This window comes from Protomyctophum bolini, assembly GCF_963924005.1.
Source record: "Protomyctophum bolini genome assembly, chromosome: 12".
Lineage (NCBI taxonomy): Eukaryota > Metazoa > Chordata > Actinopteri > Myctophiformes > Myctophidae > Protomyctophum > Protomyctophum bolini.
The window spans coordinates 41,050,395-41,057,894 of NC_137873.1; positions in this window are offsets into that span (position 1 = coordinate 41,050,395).

The window sequence follows — 7,500 nt, forward strand, 5'->3', positions numbered from 1 at the left end:
TACTGTACAGTAACATTATTAGATAGCATGCAACACACACACACACACACACACACACACACACACACACACTGTCTCTTTGAATTACTCTACTACTTTAGAGTCTCACGGTGTGCAGAGTCAGATTAACATTATACTGCGTACAGTTAAAATAAATTGAAAAGCTGCGTTACAGTCAGGGAGTCGTTAGAAACGGCGCCCGGACGTTATCAGAGAGAGAGAGAGAGAGAGAGAGAGAGAGCTTTGAAGTGTTGCGAGCGAGCATGCATGGTGCAGGTAGGGGGGGGGGGTCACTTACAGTATCATTGGCGAGTCACGGAGGTGTGGATTCGAACCCGCGCCGCTCCCAATGCTGTTTCATCGCGGAATACTTCAAAGGCTCGAGGCGTGACAACAAAGGAGAGAGAGAGACAGAGTCAGAGAGAGAGAGAGAGAGAGAGAGACAGAGAGTCAGAGAGAGAGAGAGAGAGAGAGAGAGAGAGAGAGGGAGGGCGGGCATGTCACACGTTGTCCTAGTGCGAAGGTTTTGTGGGCCCAAAAATGGCACTGAACCAGCTCAAAAATAGTGAACAATACTGAAAAACCAAGTCTTTTGATGCACAATCAATACATTTATGAGTTCACATGAAAGGGCCTTTCCAACAAACAGCATACAAAGGAAGAAGTACTATAATATCGAGCCCAGTGGCCAGGTGCAACCCTGTGCAATCCTACATTGATTGCCCGGGCAGTGGCGGGTGCTCCTTATAAAGGCTAGGCTATAGAAAGACCTCCTTCCACACCGTGTGTGTGTGTGTGTGTGTGTGTGTGTGTGTGTGTGTGTGTGTGTGTGTGTGTGTGTGTGTGTGTGTGTGTGTGTGTGTGTGTGTGTGTGTGTGTGTGTGTGTGTGTGTGTGTGTGTGTGTGTGTGTGTGTGTGTGTGTGTGTGTGTGTGTGTGTGTGTGTGTGTGTGTGTGTGTGTGTGTAGCCTCTTTATGCACAGCGGAGACTTCTCTCTGTCACACCGCTTGTTACTCTCACTGCAACCACACACACATGAATGCATGCACCCGCACGCACGCAGGCACACACACACACACACACACACACACACACACTTGAGATTCCTTTCCATTCTCAGCCCACCAGCGGTGCAGGGTATGATGTGTGTCCCGCGTGGACAGAAAGCTGATAATGACTAAGCCTCCCCCAGCAGTCTCTCAGACCCCCCCCCCCCCTTCCCTCAGACCCCCCGCCGCTGGCTCTCCCAGGATGCACTCACACACAGCGGTGTGTGACATCTCTCTGAGTGTGCGTGTGTGTGCACGTCGAGGCGTTGGCACGAGCACGCACGTCTCCGCAGTCAGCCAGTCAGCCAGCCAGTCAGTCAGCCAGCCAGCCAGCCAGCCAGTCAGTCAGTCAGCCAGCCAGCCAGCCAGTCAGCCAGCCAGCCAGCCAGCCAGTCAGTCAGCCAGCCAGCCAGCCAGCCAGCCAGCCAGTCAGTCAGCCAGCCAGCCAGCCAGCCAGCCAGCCAGTCCACACATGGATAAATGAATGTTGGCGATTTGATAGTGTATGTTGAGATCTATCCATCCATCCCACCCACCTACCCACACACCTACCTACCTACCTACCTACCTACCTACCTACACCTGTACATACACCTGTCTCCCATACACCTGTCTCCCATACACCTGTCTCCCATACACCTGTCTCCCATACACCTGACTCCCATACACCTGTCTCCCATACACCTGTCTCCCATACACCTGTCTCCCATACACCTGTCTCCCATACACCTGTCTCCCATACACCTGTCTCCCATACACCTGTCTCCCATACACCTGTCTCCCATACACCTGTCTCCCACTGCCTCATCAGCCCAACAGTTCCCTTCTCATTACACACCTGTGGCTACTTCTGCAATCAAGCCACCGCCTATAAAACTGGACTCATTCTGCCTCATTCCTTGCTATAGAAGATAACCATTGTTACATGTGTTACATTCCTGTTCTCTGTATTTTCCTAGTGTTCTTAGATTATTTACTAGTTTGGATGTTGACCTCCTGCCTGTTTTTGGACTCTGATATTTCTGCCTGCCCCCTTGGATTTGTTTGCCTGTTTTGGACTGCTTTCTTGGTTCTTGGTGACCTCTGCCTGCTGTACTTCGATGTAAGCCTTTTCCCTTGGTTTTGGTCGCTATTAAACTGTTGAACTTACTCTGCCTGTGTTGCCTGCACTTGGGTTCCATTTTGATACACACCGTGACACCCTCTCGTGTTATTCTGTTTGAAGGTGCAACGGAACATTTGTGATCAGCAATAAGATGAGCCCATATAATGCACCGTTATATATTTTTTATTTTTTTAATGACGTACACTTTTCCAGGAGGGAGAATAACTTTAGCTATTTCACAGGCAGTTACTTTGATAAGCCAGAGTGTGTCTCCTTGGAGACGAGCGGCGTGTCGTGGAATGAAAAGGCGAGGAGAATCATTCCAGCCACAATGATATCCGTAGCAGAAGCTCCATCACGTTCCAACTGGGTCAGCGCTGAATGGGTCTGAGCCGCCGCGTCCAGAACACACTTTTCTTAACCCATTATGGGCGGGAAGGAACCCCTGTTGATGTTTTAAGCATTATGTTATACTTTAGCTATTGAAAAATAATAGCAGATCTACAAGCTCATAGCACGCCACCGAATGGTGCACTATACGAGCTTGTAGGTCTGCTAAAAGTCGTGAAAATGTGGCACAAATCTTTGAATATATATTCTTTTAGTTTTTAACTCAAATCATTGCTTCTGGAGGGTCCCTCGAACAACATATTTTCAGATGGCGGTCGGCGGCATATTACATATACATTTTTGGGGTCCTTGACATGAAATATTGAGAACCACTAGAATGGGTTTTTCAGGAAAAAAAGGCATTTTAAAAAGACATTATTTTAATTTTGAAGTCAGGCCTAAATGGGTTAAACTGCGCGACGGGGAGGCACTTTTCAACTAAACAGAGCTTAATGGAAAACGCCAATAGGGATTATGTAAAAATGCTATAGTTACTGAAGTCATTAATTAATAACAGACGGATGTCGGATATCGGAGCGCTTTGCTTCGGTTTCAATGCATGATATTATAAAATGATGTTCTTAACCCATTCTGACCTGAGGTCAATTCTATACAAATGTCTGAAAAACCTATGTTTCTATATGTGTCAGTGGTGCTCAAACTAGTTCATGTCAAGGACCCCTATAGAATTATATGTATTTGGCCACAGAGCCCCATCTGAAAATATGTTGTTCCAGCTGGGACCTCCCCTGCAGAAGCAAAGATTTGAGTTAAAATGTTCACTCTGTAATAATATATATTCAAAGATTTGAGGCACATTTTCACGATTTTTCCAAAATAGCAGGCCAACAAGTTCGCTATGAGCTTGTAGATCTGCTATTTTCCAATAGCTAAAGTATAACCATAATGCTTTAAAACACCAAAGGGGGTTCCCGTTTAGAATGTATTAATAATAATGACAGATATGGCACCATAACACTGGCAGGCCGAAAAACCGACTACCAGCACAGCAGCACAATACGCTCAGCCAACCACGGATGCTAAGCCCTCTCCCCGCTTTGACGAATGAACCTATAATCCCCCGCACGCCGCGGACTGATGATGTACGAGGTGACAGATAACTCAAATCTTACATTTCGTCTTTTGTGTGATATTGTCAGAGTGTGCAGGATTCATTTGGCTGTATATTTGCTCCAGATATTGTCTCGCTGAAGTGCTGGGGTTTTATCTTTTTTTTTTTATCCCTGTCAGCCACCCAACACTGCTGCAGTGTTTGTGTAATGGTGTTCTCTCTCTCTCTCTCTCTCTCTCTCTCTCTGTTGCTTTACTGTTTTATCTGATGTCCTATAGCGCGTAGCGTTGCAGATAGCTAGCTGCTAGCTGTCCAATGGTCTTCTTGTCGCTGTATAGAGCAAATAGTGATATCTCTCTCTCTCGTTCCCGGGCTTGCTATCCAGATGTTCCCGCCCGTCTGCCTGACAGATTATTCAGTCAGTAGAGTTGGTGGTCCGTGAGGGCTCGATATCTCATGGGTTTGAATAAAAGTCAAGAGAATTGGACTCTCTTGCTCGTGGGTTTGTTTGCTGTGTGCTGCTTCATGCGACTGCGAGTATATACAGTACTATACAGCCATGTGTGTGCTGCTATTAATCGGGCAGCAGTTCATCGAATCGATCAATTTAATTGATCGTTTTTACAACGTGGACAACGTGTCTCAGTCCAGTGTAGTGTGCGTTGTGACTCTGTGAGCTTGTCGTTTAACTTTGGACACCAGTTTTGTACGACACCAGTTGTTACAAAGTGTAAAATTGATTAATCAGACTATAGTCGGTTTGGTGGATGGTGCTGTATGGCAGGGGTTCTCAACCCGTGGGTCGCGACCCCTCGGGGGGGTCACCAAATTATTTTGGGGAGTCCCCAAATTAAAAAAATGCAACTGAATGTCTGGAAAATGGAAACGAAGAGTTTACATCATATAGTACACATAGTACATGCATACACCTTCCCTAATGATTATATCTGGTTTCACTGTATTTATTTATGATGTATTGTCTCTATTATTAAGGTTATTGTAGCAGTCCATTTACATTGGGGTTTGGGAGGGGGGGTGGGGCGGGGGGTCCCGAGGACATTGCCAAAGCATTTCCGGGGGTCCCCGCCCGGCCAAAAACGTTGAGAACCCCTATACTGTATGGCAGTCAAAGAGTTTAAACATGAATTTATACAAAAGATTTGTTAATATAGTTTGTATTATTATCCCCGAGAAAAACACACTTCTTGATTATTCGATAAAATGAAATAAATAAATAAATAAAAAACCTCATTCATAGAATTGCTGAGTAAGAAGATAATGGGTATATATTTTGCAGCCCCACCCGGGTCGCTATGCGAGGCAGGCTCAGATAACTACCCAGGGTGAGGAGAGATGTAGAGATGCACCCCCCCTCCCACCAACACCACCATTATCCCATTCTGACCTGAGATCAGATTCATACGAGGGTTTCCACTGGACACACACTGGTCTGATGAACCCATTCTGACCTGAGATCAGATTAAAAAAAATGTCAGTCGTTCTTCGATTAAAAAAAAAAATAGCAGACCTACAAGCTCGTAGCGCGCCACTCGGTGGCGCGCTATGAGCTTGTAGATCTGCTATTTTTCAATAGCTAAAGCATAACGTGATGCTGACACCAAAACGGGTTCCCGATCAGAATGGGTTATACAAATTGCATTCCAGGCGAAAGTGCCTGTATAATGGGCTGCTTTAATGGCCGCCGCGCTATACCTTCAAGGAGAAATAATAAATGCTCCATGTTTAACCCATTTAGGCCTGACGTCGAAAAATTAAAAAAATGGTTCTCAATATTTCATGTCAAGGACCCCAAAAATGATCTGTAATAGGCCTCCGACCCCCCCATCTGAAAATATGTTGTTCCAGGGGACCCCCTCCCAGAAGCAAAGACTGAAACTCTGAAAGAATATTCAAAGATTTGAGGCACATTTTAAACGATTTTTTCAAAAATAGCAGACCTACAAGCTCATAGCGCGGCACTCGGTGCCGCGCTATGAGCTTGTAGATCTGCTATTTTTCAATAGCTAAAGTATAACATGCTTTTAACATGCTTAAAACACCAAAAGGGGTTCCCACCCAAAGTGGGTTAAACATGCCAGCAGAACTGACCACATGAGAGAGCGTTATCTTGATTGATAATCATCTGCTCGTTAGCGGGAGATAGAAAAACCACAGAGTTATATATATATATATATATATATATATACGTAAGAGATGAGAAAGAGAAGGGTGGACGTTCCGTGTCACGGATAACGGCTCCATCGCTTCATCAACTTCAAAACAGGAGCGTTTGTGTGGCAGACAAGAACCTTAAGATAACTGTAATCTTTACTTTTCCTTTATCTTGTCTGTTTTCCATTTCCACACTCTCCTCCTCACCCTCATGGCTTCTTTCACACGCACACACACACACACACACACGCGCGCGCGCGCTCGCACACACACGTGCACAAACACACGCACACACGCATACACACACACACACACACACACACACACACACACACACGCACACACACACGCACACACGCACACCCACGCACACACACACACACTGGCTTCTTATTTATACCATATTTATTTATTATTATGCAGGGGGTTATATATACGGCATATTCTATAAGCACTTTTAATACCATTTCTAACGCACACGCACGCACACGCACACACACACATACACACGCACACACACACACACACACACACACACACACACACACACACACACACACACACACACACACACACACACACACACACACACGCACACTCACTTCCCATGCAGTTCTTCTATATTTTTTATCTGGCCTTCATCCCCTCTCTCTTCTAAATTAAATGGCACGCTGCGCTATCTCCGTATGAAATATGCTTATTGTAAATATTGGCGCGGCCAGCGCTGCTGAATAGCTATTCGGGGACTGCTTTCAAAGCCAAATGAAATGTCTAAATCACAAGTGACATTTATCAGAATGACTTTTATATCCGCTTAACCCATTCTGAACGGGAACCCGTTTTGGTGTTATAGCATCATGTTATGCTTTAGCTATTGAAAAATAGTAGGTCTGCTATTTTTGAATAATCGAAGAACGACTGAACATTTTTTAGAATCTGATCTCAGGTCAGAATGGGTTAATCAGAACCAGTGTGTGTCCAGTGGAAACCTCGTATGAATCTGATCTCAGGTCAGAATGGGCTAATGTAGCAGGTATAGTGTAGATACACTGGAATTACTTTATAGCTCAGCATAAAATGCAGGTTACATGCGGTACAGTATAAAAGTGCACGTGCGGGACACGTGCACGTGCGGTACACGTGCATGCATGTCACGTGCACTTTGCAGCAAACCATAATTATGGATTATATAGAACTGTTCCCAAACTTTTTAGCCTGTCGGCTATTTTCACTAATTCAATTCAATTCAATTCAATTCAATTCAATTTCCATTTAGGCCTGACGTCGAAATAAATAAAAAGTCTCCTGAAAGAATACATATTCAAAGATTTGTGCCACATTTTTACGATTTTTCAAAAAAAGCAGACCTACAAGCTCGTAGCGCGAGTGGCGAGTGGCGCGCTATGAGCTTGTAGATCTGTTTTTTTTTTTTTTCAATAGCTAAAGTATAACATAATGCTTAGTTAAAACACCAAAATGAACTGTTAAGACACGGGTGTTCTATTTGGGTTGATGAGTTCTTTGAGATAATGTAGTGCCTGACCACTGAGAGCTTTATAGGTGAGGAACTCTATTCTGTATTTAACCGGGAGCCAGTGTAGAGAGGCCAGTGAAGGAGTAGCACTAATAGCACTCAAACATTTGTTTATATGGAATTTCTTCATTAAATTACTGAAAAAATATAATAATTCAATGAGAAAAAAACCCCACTG